This window comes from Nerophis lumbriciformis, linkage group LG10 (genome assembly GCF_033978685.3).
Source record: "Nerophis lumbriciformis linkage group LG10, RoL_Nlum_v2.1, whole genome shotgun sequence".
NCBI classification, from domain to species: domain Eukaryota; kingdom Metazoa; phylum Chordata; class Actinopteri; order Syngnathiformes; family Syngnathidae; genus Nerophis; species Nerophis lumbriciformis.
In genome coordinates, this window is record NC_084557.2 from 40,139,377 (window position 1) to 40,154,049 (window position 14,673).

General features: G+C 38.3%; 1 non-coding gene across 1 annotated transcript; it reads left to right on the forward strand.

Moving 5' to 3' along the window:
* The first annotated feature begins 13,287 nt into the window (after positions 1-13,287).
* On the forward strand, positions 13,288-13,359 carry trnag-ucc (transfer RNA glycine (anticodon UCC)). Its single transcript has one exon. It is a non-coding gene; the product is annotated as a tRNA-Gly (tRNA).
* The last annotated feature ends 1,314 nt before the right edge of the window (positions 13,360-14,673 follow it).

Consider the following 14,673-nt stretch of genomic DNA (forward strand, 5'->3'; position numbering starts at 1 on the left):
ATGCACTCCAATCTGAAAGACCCGTCTCGATCGGAAGTAAATTTTGGTCCGAACGTGTGTGATCACATCAGAATACTTCGAATGGCATGTTAACGTGAAGCATTTTTACTCCGGATAGTCTTTTAATCCGATTAATTGTGTCTATGTGCACATAACTAACGATACTCCACTTCTTGAGTGTACCACTAGAATCTAGTGGTACCATCTAGTGACTAGATGGAGCCCGGTACGCGTACCACAGTTTGGTAATCACTGCTCTTGCACATCATTGTCACCATGCTCATCTATCTTTCCTTCTCTTGTATTTCCTAAAACTCCACAAACAAAGTGCCTCCCTTCTGGCTATATAATGTCCAAAAAGGCACGTCCACTTCGCTGTAACGTAGCCAGACTACAAATCCCAGAGGACAGAGGCATCCAAAACCGCTTGCAAACTCAGGCCCAAATGCATGAAATGTATGATTTGATGATGTGTCATTGTTTGACTCACATCCCACACTGTAACATTCTCAAAGTCAGAAAATACTAAGGTCCCCTTTAATAATGAATGAGGAAGGTGCAATAAACGTCTGTAAATGTCCTTCTGTCACACAAGTGTAAAAATTAGTTAACTTCTATTATAAAGTAAAACATTACCCTCTTCTCAAAGGGTAACTGCACTTTTTTGGGAATTTTGCCGTCGTTCATAATCATTATGAGAGACAAGAAGATAAAAGGTGTTGTGTTTCTTTTGCATTCTAAAATATAACAATTTTCTTGTTCTAGGTGGCTAGCAATGCACCTAATGGGAGCAATCAATTCTACCTCTATATCACTTTAAAAATGCAATCAAAAAGCGTCATCAGTACTTCATTTAAGTTCTGTAACCTGTATAATAAACAAACTGTGGCGACATTGTTATTGTAAGAGTGAACACTGAGGAACTATTTTTCTAGCGTACTAACACGTGCTTCGGTGTTAACTGTAAAAGCTAATTACGCAAGAGATAAGCGAGCTTCGACATCAATGTGAAATGCGTTTGAGTTTGTAATACACAACACTGTGATAGAACACCAATCTGTACTGAGTGAAAAACATGAACAATCATATTACAGTATCTGTAAAGTATTATTTCATGTTTTGTTTGTACACAGCTAGCCTGACAGTGTATGTACTGAAGTTGTACTAACACACATGACGTGCTGCGTGGATCAAGATCAATATTAAAGTGACTCACTCGATGGACAGTTGTTTGTCTGGTCCGGCTGACCGGGGATGTTTCCTGTTGAGTTTGGGTAAGCAATCAATTTATGTCGAAATAGCTTGTCTCCAAGTTCCACTTTTGCAGTTTCGAGTGACTTTCAACTCACTCTATCGGCTTCCGTCTGCTCCAACCCTCTTCTTTGTGCACGCTTCTAGAAGCAGTTCATCCTCCGGTCAATCAGCTTAAAAAAATATAAAGTTGTGAATCCTCATTTGTTCAAAAATAGTTGTTTTCGTTGTCTGTTACCAAGTCTGCCATGATTAGAACACACACAAGTGTTTTGTTTCCAGAAGTAGGAACACACATGTTGCCAGAAGTCAGACATGCGCTGCAATGGAAACAGAAATCAATGCCCTGAAGAAATCAGTCCAGAAATTGAATAAAATGGTTAGATTATGGGAAATATTGAACGTATTACATATTATTATGAAGGTGTCTGTTACAACATTATATATATACTTGCAGTGTGTATATTAAACATATTACATATTGTTATGAAGGTGTCTGTCACTACATTATATATATACTTGCAGTGTGTATATAAACATATTACATATTGTTATGAAGGTGTCCGTTAATACATTATATATATACTTGCAGTGTGTATATTGTACATATTACATATTGTTATAAAGGCATCTGTTACTCTATATACATTATATGTATATACATGCAGTGTGTATATAAAACATATTACATATTGTTATGAAGGTGTCCGTTACTACATTATATATATACTTGCAGTGTGTATCCATCCATCCATCCATTTTCTACCGCTTATTCCCTTTGGGGTCGCGGGGGGCGCTGGAGCCTATCTCAGCTACAATCGGGCGGAAGGCGGGGTGCAGTGTGTATATTGTACATATTACATATTGTTATAAAGGTGTCTGTTACTACATTATATATACAGTTGTGGTCAAAAGTTTACATAAAAACAAATAAAAAAGAACATAATGTCATGGCTGTCTTGAGTTTCCAATAATTTCTACAACTCTTATTTTTTTGTGATATAGTGATTGGAGCACATACTGATTGAAGTTTGGTTCTTTTATTTATTTATTTATTGTGACCAAATCTTCTGGGTCAAAAGTATACAGTAAGTAAGTAAGTAAGTAAGTAAGTACATTTTTATTTATAAAGCGCTTTTCATAGATAAAATCACAAAGCGCTGTACAAAATATAGGTGAAGTAAAACAACAATTCAATTAAAACAACAGGGGCAACATCATAAAAAGGATACAAAGTGGATTACAAATTATAGTTAAAAGGTACATTAACTAAAAGCTTTACTAAAAAGAGACGTATTCATATGCTTCTTAAAAGTTTCAACACAGTCAAGATCACGGACGCACTGGTGCAAATTGTTCCAGAGTCTGGGAGCTATAGCCTGGAATGCCAGGTCTCCACGGGTTTTAAAACAAGTTTTTGGGATCTTTAGAAGACCCTGGCCTGAAGACCAGAGGCTGCGCCCTGAGGAGTCAGGGCATAACAAATCAGTGATGTACTGAGGGGCCCCACCATGCAACGTACGGAATGTCAGGACTAAAATTTAAACTCAGTGCGGAATTTAACTGGAAGCCAATGAAGACTGGATAGAACGGGGTGTTCTGGGTGCACCGGTCAAAAGTCTGGCAGATTCATTTTGTACAGTCTGAAGTCTCCTTAGCGTTGACTTGTTGAAGAGAGTGAAAAGAGAATTGCAATAGTCAATGCGAGAGGAAATTAACGCGTGAATGATCATTTCGAGATCCAATTTTGACAACAATTTTCTCACTTTTGAATATTTCTGAGATGATAAAAACAGTTTTTGGTCAGTTGACGACAGTGACCCTACAAAGACATCGACTGATCAAACACAACCCCAAGGTTTCTGAGGCTACTTTTAACAGATGCACCCACAAGGGAGTTCTTGATTAGGGGGATCTTCTAATCGGGAGCAATCATCAGGGTTTCCGTTTTGTTTGAATTTATCTGGAGAAAATTTGAGGACAACCAGTTTTTAATAGAGGATACGCACTCCAAGAACTCAGATAAAAAGTGAAACTCTGAATCAGTGAAGGAGCATATACAGTTGAATATCATCTGCATAGAAATGATAAGAAACATTTTTAAAACTACTGATCAACCTCCCAAGCGGCATCATATACAATCAAAATAAAAACAGGCCCCAGAACAGAACCCTGGGCTACACATGGCAGGTTGGGCACATTGGACATTACATCATTAAAAGCAACATTAAAAGTTCTTCCATTTATATAAGAAGTAAACCACTGGAGAACTGCACCAGAAAACCCCATCTCAGAATTGAGGCGATATATCAGTATACTGTGATCCACAGTATCAAAGGCAGATGTCAAATTGAGTAAAACCAAAACTGTGTAGCGACCAGAGTCAGCGGCCATCATCATGTCACTGGAAACTTTCAAAAGAGAAGTTTCGGTGGAGTGAAATGACCTAAAGCCAGATTGGTATTTATCGTAAAAAACATGCTGTTCCAAAAATGAGGTTAGCTGCTTAGCTACCACTTTTTCAATGATTTTTGACATGAAGGGAAGTTTTGATATTGGCCAATAATTTATAGGCGCCACCGGATCAAGATTAGGTTTTTTAAGGATGGGATTCACCACAGCATGTTTAAAAAAGGTGGGGATCGAGCCAGACTGAAGTGAAAGGTTTATCAATTTTACCACCCAAGGACCAACAGCATCAAAAACATTTAAGGAAAGTGGATTGAGGTGGCGACTTGTTCAGGGTGTACCCCGCCTTCCGCCCGATTGTAGCTGAGATAGGCTCCAGTGCCCCCCGCGACCCCGAAGGGAATAAGCGGTAGAAAATGGATGGATGGGATGGCGTGGCGCAGTGGAAGAGTGGCCGTGCGCAACCCGAGGGTCCCTGGTTCAATCCCCACCTAGTACCAACCTCGTCATGTCCGTTGTGTCCTGAGCAAGACACTTCACCCTTGCTCCTGATGGGTGCTGGTTAGCGCCTTGCATGGCAGCTCCCTCCATCAGTGTGTGAATGTGTGTGTGAATGGGTAAATGTGGAAGTAGTGTCAAAGCGCTTTGAGTACCTTGAAGGTAGAAAAGCGCTATACAAGTACAACCCATGGATGGATGGATTAGGAACAATTTCCACAGGGCTTGATGTGGGTTTCATTTTGCCCACTAAAACCTGAACATCCTGTAGGCTGACAGGAGTAAAGGAAGACCATGATGCGCGCACAGGGGCTGCAATGTTAATATTTGGATACATGTCCCTTGGCACGTTTCACTGCAATAAGGCGCTTTTGGTAGCCATCCACAAGCTTCTGGCAAGCTTCTGGTTGAATATTTGACCACTCCTCTTGACAAAATTGGTGCAGTTCGGCTAAATTTGTTATAAGGTGTCTGTTACTACATTATATATATATATATATATAATTGCAGTGTGTACATAAAACATATTGATATGAAGGTGTATGTTACTACATTATATATATATATATATATATATATATATATATATATATATATATATATATATATATATATATATATATATATATATATATATATATATAAAATGTGTATATATATATATATATATATATACATATATATTTATATATATATATATACATACATATATATATATATATATATATATATATATATATATATATATATATATATATATATACATATATATATATATATATATATATATATATATATATATATATATATATAAAATGTGTATATATATATATATATATACATATATATTTATATATATATATATATATATATACATACATATATATATATATATATATATATATATATATATATATATATATATATATATATATATATATATATATATATATATATATATATATATATATATATATATATATATGGTAGACGGCTGCGTTGACCCTGGATCTCAGGAAACAGAGTGGACCGACACCAGCAGATGACATGGCACCCCAAACCATCACCCAACCATGCAAATTTTGCATTTCCTTTGGAAATCGAGGTCCCAGAGTCTGGAGGAAGACAGGAGAGGCACAGGATCCACGTTGCCTGAAGTCTAGTGTAAAGTTTCCACCATCAGTGATGGTTTGGGGTGCCATGTCCTCTGCTGGTGTCGGTCCACTCTGTTTCCTGAGATCCAGGGTCAACGCAGCCGTCTACCAGCAAGTTTTAGAGCACTTCATGCTTCCTGCTGCTGACCTGCTCTATGGAGATGGAGATTTCAAGTTCCAACAGAACTTGGCGCCTGCACACAGCGCAAAATCTACCCGTGCCTGGTTTACGGACCATGGTATTTCTGTTCTAAATTGGCCCGCCAACTCCCCTGACCTTAGCCCCATAGAAAATCTGTGGGGTATTGTGAAAAGGAAGATGCAGAATGCCAGACCCAAAAACGCAGAAGAGTTGAAGGCCACTATCAGAGCAACCTGGGCTCTCATAACACCTGAGCAGTGCCAGAAACTCATCGACTCCATGCCACGCCGCATTAACGCAGTAATTGAGGTAAAAGGAGCTCCAACCAAGTATTGAGTATTGTACATGCTCATATTTTTCATTTTCATACTTTTCAGTTGGCCAACATTTCTAAAAATCCCTTTTTTGTATTAGCCTTAAGTAATATTCTAATTTTGTGACACACGGAATTTTGGATTTTCATTTGTTGCCACTTCAAATCATCAAAATTAAATGAAATAAACATTTGAATGCATCAGTCTGTGTGCAATGAATACATATAATGTACAAGTTACACCTTTTGAATGCAATTACTGAAATAAATCAAGTTTTTCAAAATATTCTAATTTACTGGCTTTTACCTGTATATATATATATATATATATATATATATATATATATATATATATATATATATATATATATATATATATATATATATATATATATATATATATATATATATATATATATATATACATATATAAATAAAATAAATACTTGAATTTCAGTGTTCATTTACAAACTACAACTCACAAACACTTTAGAGTTAGGCTCCACCATCAGAATGTGTACTTAAACTTATAAAGATCACATGGATATTATTCAGTGAGTTGATTCACCAAAACTAACCTGTTATACAGGAGGAAAAGCACACAGGACGTTTCAATTGTTCACAGACTGGTCGCACTCATCAGAATGACAAGACACTTCCGGTCTGCAGGTGATAGCATTCAATTGGGAAGAAACGCCCTACTGCCCCCTACTGACCAATGTGAATACTGATAAATGTGTAATGACAGCTCCAAAAACGAATTCAAACCACAAAATAAAATAAATAAATCAACACAAAAATGTGACACATTATGGGTGGGTCACATATGCATGTACACTAGATGGCAGTATTGTCCTGTTTAAAAGTGTCACAACATTGCTGTTTACGGCAGACAAACTGCTTTACGGTAGACACTGTTGTTGTGTGTTGTCAACACGTCACTCAGGTCCGCCTGAATTTCGGGAGTTTTTCGGGAGAAAATTTGTCCCGGGAGGTTTTCGGGAGAGGCGCTGAATTTCGGGAGTCTCCCGGAAAATCCGGGAGGGTTGGTAAGTATGCTGTTACTACATTATATATATATATGTATATATATATATATATATATATATATATATATATATATATATATATATATATATATATATATATATATATATATATATATATATATATATATATATACTTGCAGTGTGTATATTGTACATATTACATATTGTTATTAAGGTGTCTGTTACTAATTATATATAGACTTGCAGTGTGTATATTGTACATATTACATATTGTTATGAAGGTGTCTGTTACTACATCATATATATATATATACTTGCAGTGTGTATATAACACGTTGATGGAGGGTTTTAAAGTTGTTTTAGAGGCTTTGAAGGCGACAAAGGTGACTCTCATTAGACGCATCTTTCAATCATTTATCATCTTTAAAATAAAAAAAGACACCTGTTGTTGTATCTCATAAAGATTGTGAACAATAGTCAAAATTCAAAGAAAAAGTGCAGTTCCCCTTTAAAACCAAGTGATGCCCTGTAGAGCAGTTAGCCAGTCAGCTAACGTTAGCAGTAAACACTCGCATGAGGACAATTCAAACCCCCATCTTCAAATGTCTTTGTTTCTGGAAAAATCCAGTCAGTTTCTGATTTGTACGACATTTGCGGTGTTTGAATTTTGATGCTCCTTTCGTTTTATGTGTCATCTTATATTTGTGTCTCTCTAAAGTTGTTGAGACAAGTGTTTTGTTGACTTTGACATACAGGCATGGAGGCTGCAGGCGCATACATCTTCGTTAACTATGATTGCTGTTTATAGGCCCAGCGAGCAGAGGAGGCGCGCCAGGAGCTGATCAATCAGGTCAGAGCGTCGGCAGCCAAAACACTGAAGAACACTCGTGGTTAGTGTCACACACACACACACACACACACACACACACACACACACACACACACACACACACACACACACACACACACACACACACACACACACACACACACACACACAATGCATGTCTAACTTGATGTGTGTTTTGATATACAGATTCATCTTACCCTGCTCAGAGTGTACTTTTTTTCCAAATAGCTCGGCTGACAAATAGCTTGTTGACTTGTGGCTGTGAGGGCAGCACCGGTGCACCAGGCTTAATTACACAGAGAGAATCTTTTGAACATGGCCAAGTGTGAAGTCTAATCACCCCTCGCGCACTTTGTAACAAACTTCTCGTATCATTTAAGGACCCGAGAAGACGCCAGGCAAAGTTGGCTGGCCCCTTTCTCTTCCCTGGCGTCGCCGTATCAGTGTTTGTTTGAGGCAGCTGTTGATGTTGTTTGATGTTTGTGTGCCATAGCTTTGATGCACTTTTTAGCGCAGAGGCCTAAGAAGCTCACTACGCTCTCCCTCGCCCCCTGCAGGGCGCCAGGTGTCACAGCGTCTGGTGGAGCAGGCCAAGAAGAGGGAGTTTTTCGAAAAGCTCAAGCACAAGCAGCACCTGGAGCAGGAGAAAGAGGTAGCAACTTTGACTTGGCGCTAAGGAGATTTAACACAAAAGAAGTTCAGTGTGAGTCATACTTGCAACCTTGAGACCTCCGATTTCGGGAGGGGGGGGGGGGGGGCGTGGCTATATATATATATATATATATGTATATATATATATGTGTATATATATATATATATATAAATAAGAGAAATACTTGAATTTCAGTGAATTCTAGCTATATATATAAATAAGAGAAATACTTGAATTTCAGTGAATTCTAGCTATATATATATATATATATATATATATATGTCTTAATACGGTTATCCAAAAAATAGTGCTCGATACCGTAGTAGAGCGCAATATATGTATGTGTGGGGAAAAAAAAATCACGAGACTATTTCATCTCTACAGGCCTGTTTCATGAGGGGGGGTACCCTCAATCATCAGGAGATTTTAATGGGAGCATTCGCATACCATGGTTTATATAGGGCACAGAGTGGGTGGGTACAGGCTGGCCTAGGGGCGTGGTGATTGGCTCATGTGTTACCTAGGAGGTGTTTCCGTCTATGGCGGCATGTTGTTACAATTTTGCTGCGCTTGTTGAGGGATGACAGGTCTGGACGGTAAATAATAAACAGTTTCTCTTTCAAGCATAGGTTGCATCTTTTATTACCACTATTGTAAGGTGTGTTGGATGCAAGAATTTGCCATGTTATTGAATATTCAACATTATTGTCTTTGAGGTCCCAAATGTGTTTGCTGAGTTCTGTGGTATTTCGCAGGTTTTTGTTCCTGAAAGAAGCCTTGTGATTGTTCCATCTGGTTTTGAATTCTCCCTCGGTTAATCCTACATATGTGTCGGATGTGTTAATGTCCTTGCGTATTACCTTAGATTGGTAGACAACTGATGTTTGTAAGCACCCCCCGTTGAGAGGGCAATCAGGTTTCTTTCGACAGTTACATCCTTTGTTGGTTTTGGAGTCGCTCTGTCTGGGGGCCGACGGCTCATTTGCAATTGTTTTGTTGTGGTTTGAGATGATTTGTCGTATATTGTTCATGCAGCTGTAGCTCAATTTAATGTTGTTCTTGTTGAATACTTTTCTTAGGGTGTTGTCTTTGGGAAAGTGTTTGTCAATCAGATTGAGGAATTTGTGTCCAATGTTCGTTGAGACGTTTTTGCTGTATGGGGGGTTGTACCAGATGATGTCGTTTCGTTTTCTGTTCTTTTTTGGCTGGTTTCCTGGCGTGGGTTCATAGGTGAGGGTGAAATTGTATCCGCTTTCATCAAGGGCTTTTTGGTACGGGGGGGGTTGCTTGGTCAAATTCAGCTTTGCTAGATGACAGCATCGATAGCCTTTTATTGATTTCGGTAGGTATTCTTTTCGTGGTGGTGGGTGGGTGGTTGCTGTCATGGTGCACGTATTGGAGTGTTGTGTTGGGTTTCGTGAATGGTTGGTAGCTGTTATTTCTCAGGTTGAAAGTGACGTCAAGGAAGTTGACGGTTTGCTTGTTGGCTTCAATCGTGATCCGTAGGCCGTTCTCTTTGAAAATTTGGCATATGCGCTTCTTGGTATTCTCGCTGCTCCTTGGCGAGGCGCGACACACTGCCAGTCCGTCATCACGGTAAATACCAAGGTTCAGATTGAGGCTAGCGAGCTGGGAGAGGAGGAAACTCCCAACGAGTTCACACGTTTCTGCTCCGTCAAAACTTCCCATAGTGACGTCAAATGTTGCATTGTTCTTTTTTTGCCATGGTGTACTGTTGTGGATGAGAATGGAGTTTTTTGCGTGGATGATGATGTTTATATATATATATATACATATGTACCCACCCACTCTGTGCCCTATATAAACCATGGTATGCGAATGCTCCCATTAAAATCTCCTGACAATTGAGGGTACCCCCCCTCATGAAACAGGCCTGTAGAGATGAAATAGTCTTGTGATTTTTTCCCCACACATACATATATATATATATATATATATATATATATATATATATATATATATATATATATATATATATATATAAATAAGAGAAATACTTGAATTTCAGTGTTCATTTATTTACACATATACACACACATAACACTCATCTACTCATTGTTGAGTTAAGGGTTGAATTGTCCATCCTTGTTCTATTCTCTGTCACTATTTTTCTAACCATGCTGAACACCCTCTCTGATGATGCATTCTGCTTCGTCTCCTTGTTGTGTGCGCAGTTGTGCACTGCACTCTCTAAAAGCCGTAGATGTTAATGCCACATATGCATGTACAGTAGATGGCAGTATTATCCTGTTTAAGAGTGTCACAACATTGCTGTTTACGGCAGACGAACTGCTTTACGGTAGACGAAAATGTGACTGCTGTTGTTGTGTGTTGTTGCCGCGCTGGGAGGACGTTAATGAAACTGCCTAACAATAAACCCACATAAGAAACCAAGAACTCGCCCTCAATCATTCTACAGTTATAATGTGATTGGGCAGGCACGCTGTTTATATTGTGGGAAAGTGGACGTGAAAACAGGCTGTCAACACATAACTCAGGTCCGCATGGAGCTGGAGGGGGCGTGGCCTCCAGCTATGCCTGAATTTCGGGAGATTTTCGGGAGAAAATTTGTCCAGGGAGGTTTTCGGGAGAGGCGCTGAATTTCAGGAGTCTCCCAGAAAATCTGGGGGGTTTGGCAAGTATGGTGTGAGTTGCAATTTTTGTTGATATTTAGAGCTGGTGTGGACCGGCTGCCAAACAACGGCAGGTGAGGAAAAAACACAGTGCTACGCGGAACAAACAGGAAATGGAACAAAATAAGAGCACTGATAAGAATTAAATACAAAAACAAGGAAACAAACAGAAATTAAGTGACAGATCGTCACAGAAGGAGCTGAAGGCAAACAATGTCTCCCAGACTGCACTTTGGACACAGTGACGTAATGCAGGTACAATCATAATAATCGACTTGTTGTGTTTTCTGTCACAAGTTTGGAAGTCTGAGACGTGCAAGCAGCAGGCAGAGGGCGCAGGGTTGGACTTGTCCCCCCGAGAGACGTTTGAACAGGAGTACATCTTGGCCTTGTCTGCTCAGTACCAGGTGGACCATTATGAAGACTGCTACAACGTCATGGGTCAGTGACGCAGGAACAATCTGTTTTACCACCATTTATATTTACGCTTTCATCTAATTTAGCGTGAGCTTATGACAATACTTGTTGGCAACATTTTATTTTATATTTTATCATTGATGCAAAGTTCACAATTAATACTTGTTTATGTTTACACTCTAAAAAAAAAACCTGCAATTTGTACACCTGCTTTCATATTGTCTTATGTGATATATTTTGTGTTTTTTTTTTACTACTTATGTTTAACCAAATTTAAGAAATACACTATGGTTTATACACTGCAAAAACTGAAATCTAAGTAAGATTAAATATCTCAAATAAGGGTGATATTTGCTTATTTTCTATCTGATAAGATAATTCTTCTCACTAAGCAGATTTTATGTGAGTGTTTTACTTGTTTTAAGGGTTTTGGTCCTAAATGATCTCAGTAAGATATTACAGCTTGTTGCTGAGATGTGATGACCTATATTGAGTAAAACATGCTTGAAACTAGAATATCAATTGCAAGGCTGTGTCATCAACACTCACAAGAATAAAACTACTTTTTTAAAGTAATAATTTCTTATTTCAAGCATGAAAAAATAAAAAATCACGACTTTGAGACAATTGTGTCTCATAATTAAAACAGATGACTGCCAAATGGACTTTGCTGTTTTATTTTCAATGAAACAATAGAAAATAGGTACTCATATAGTAGTACAGTTGGCACAGTACAGTAAACTGACTATTTAAACAAATTTGAACAGAAATAGTTCATGCACGCACTTGGCGCGATGATGTCATGTTATCGATGGAAAAATGCATTTTTAGACAATATGATTTGCCTGAGCGGCTAGGAGACCCCGAGAGTAACAAGCGGTTGTCTTGTTGCCTTCCATTAAGAACAATAAATTAGTTTTTAGTATAAGTTTGCTGGTTTCAAGAAATTTAATGCCATGCGCATATCATTATGTCAAGATAATGGCACTAGCATTAACTTCATTTAAGAATATTTTTCAACATATTGAGCAAAAAGGTCTCTTTTTTTTCTACCAAGAAAAGTGCACTTGTTATTAGTGAGAATATACTTATTTTAAGGTATTTTTGGGTTCATTGAGATTAGCTAATTTTACTTGTTTTGGAAAGTCTTGACAAGCCTTTCTATTGGCAGATAATTTTGCTTAGTTCAAGTAAAATACCCCTCATTTTTGTATTTTTTTTTCTTGTTTTTGAACACTGACTTTTTGCAGTGTAGTTTGTATAAAATAGTTTCAATCAGTTTTAAAAATATAATACAATTTTCAAAATTCCAATTAGTATGATAAATATAGTTGATTTCTCAGAAATAATGAACTGGCTACATATTTTGTTGTGTGGTCAATGTGTATAATATTTTACACCATGATGTCGTCTGCAACCATGCATGTGTCGTTCATATTCATTTATTGTCACATTTAAATAAGCATAGTTTAATGGAGTTTTGCCACCTAGTTTATTTCACAAAAATACATATACTTTTTGTTTTTTTCTGAGCTGTCATCTTTCTCTGCGTCGCAGCTTTATCCCTTGAGTGTCAGCTGCTCAAGCGTGTAACTCGGGGCCGCTAGGGTCCACCAGGCCACGGACACCACGGCCGTGCAGCTCAGTGAGATGGTGTCCTTGCCAGTCCTCATCAAAATTCTGTCACCGCCCCGCTCATCACACAGTGAGTATGAAGTAAGAAGGTCATGTGACCATCATCTTTTTTTTTTTTGCTGTGCAGAGGCGGAGACAAGGATACTGTAATGATCCCTATGTTTATGATTGGTGTTATAAATAATCTACAATGTGTCTACTGCAGCAGACTCAGCCTAAAGTTTTAGCCAATAAATAAGGAAAGGAATTTGTGGAATGCGGCAGACTTTCCCTCTTTCCAACATTCCACATCTGCTTTCAGGGCGTTGGTGGTATAGTGGTTAGCATAGCTGCCTTCCAAGCAGTTGACCCGGGTTCGATTCCCGGCCAACGCATCCCTTTTCTATGGTTTTTTTACTCTTGGAATCAATAATGCATGTGTGCTAGCGAAGCTATATTTTTTCTCCCAGCGTGTTGTTGGTGAACAAGGTGGCGATGGACTACCATTGAGGCGCTGCACCACTTTCTGCTGATGGAGGACGGCAAGTTTTCACAGTCGCTCAGTGATCGACTTTTTGAGAAGGTGAGGCCTCACTCAAGTTATAGCCAAGGTGTTTATTTTAGAGGCTGTGGCGTTAATTAAAATCAGATGATAATTAGAGCGAGGATGTCAGAGATTTATTACTCAAGTAAAAGTAAGGAGTAGTCACCCAAATATTTAAAAAGTATGTTGTGAAAAAACTACTCAAGTACTGAGTAACTGATGGGTAACATACACACACATATTATATGTATATATATATATATATATATATATATATATATATATATGTATGTGTGGGGAAAAAAAATCACAAGACTATTTCATCTCTACAGGCCTGTTTCATGAGGGGGGTACCCTCAATCGTCAGGAGATTTTAATGGGAGCATTCGCATACCATGGTTTATATAGGGCACAGAGTGGGTGGGTACAGGCTGGCCTAGGGGCGTGGTGATTGGTTCATGTGTTACCTAGGAGGTGTTTCCGTCTATGGCGGCATGTTGTTACAATTTCGCTGCGCTTGTTGAGGGATGACAGGTCTGGACGGTAGATAATAAACAGTTTCTCTTTCAAGCATAGGTTGCATCTTTTATTACCACTATTGTAAGGTGTGCTGGATGCAAGAATTTGCCATGTTATTGAATATTCAACATTATTGTCTTTGAGGTCCCAAATGTGTTTGCTGAGTTCTGTGGTATTTCGCAGGTTTTTGTTCCTGAAAGAAGCCTTGTGGTTGTTCCATCTGGTTTTGAATTCACCCTCGGTTAATCCTACATATGTGTCGGATGTGTTAATGTCCTTGCGTATTACCTTAGATTGGTAGACAACTGATGTTTGTAAGCATCCCCCGTTGAGGGGGCAATCAGGTTTCTTTCGACAGTTACATGCTTTGTTGGTTTTGGAGTCGTTCTGACTGGGGGTCGACGGCTCATTTGCAATTGTTTTGTTGTGGTTTGAGATGATTTGTCGTATATTGTTCATGCAGCTGTAGCTCAATTTGATGTTGTTCTTGTTGAATACTTTTCTTAGGTTGTTGTCTTTGGGAAAGTGTTTGTCAATCAGGTTGAGGAATTTGTGTCCAATGTTCGTTGAGACGTTTTTGCTGTATGGGGGGTTGTACCAGATGATGTCGTTTCGTTTTCTGTTCTTTTTTGGCTGGTTTCCTGGC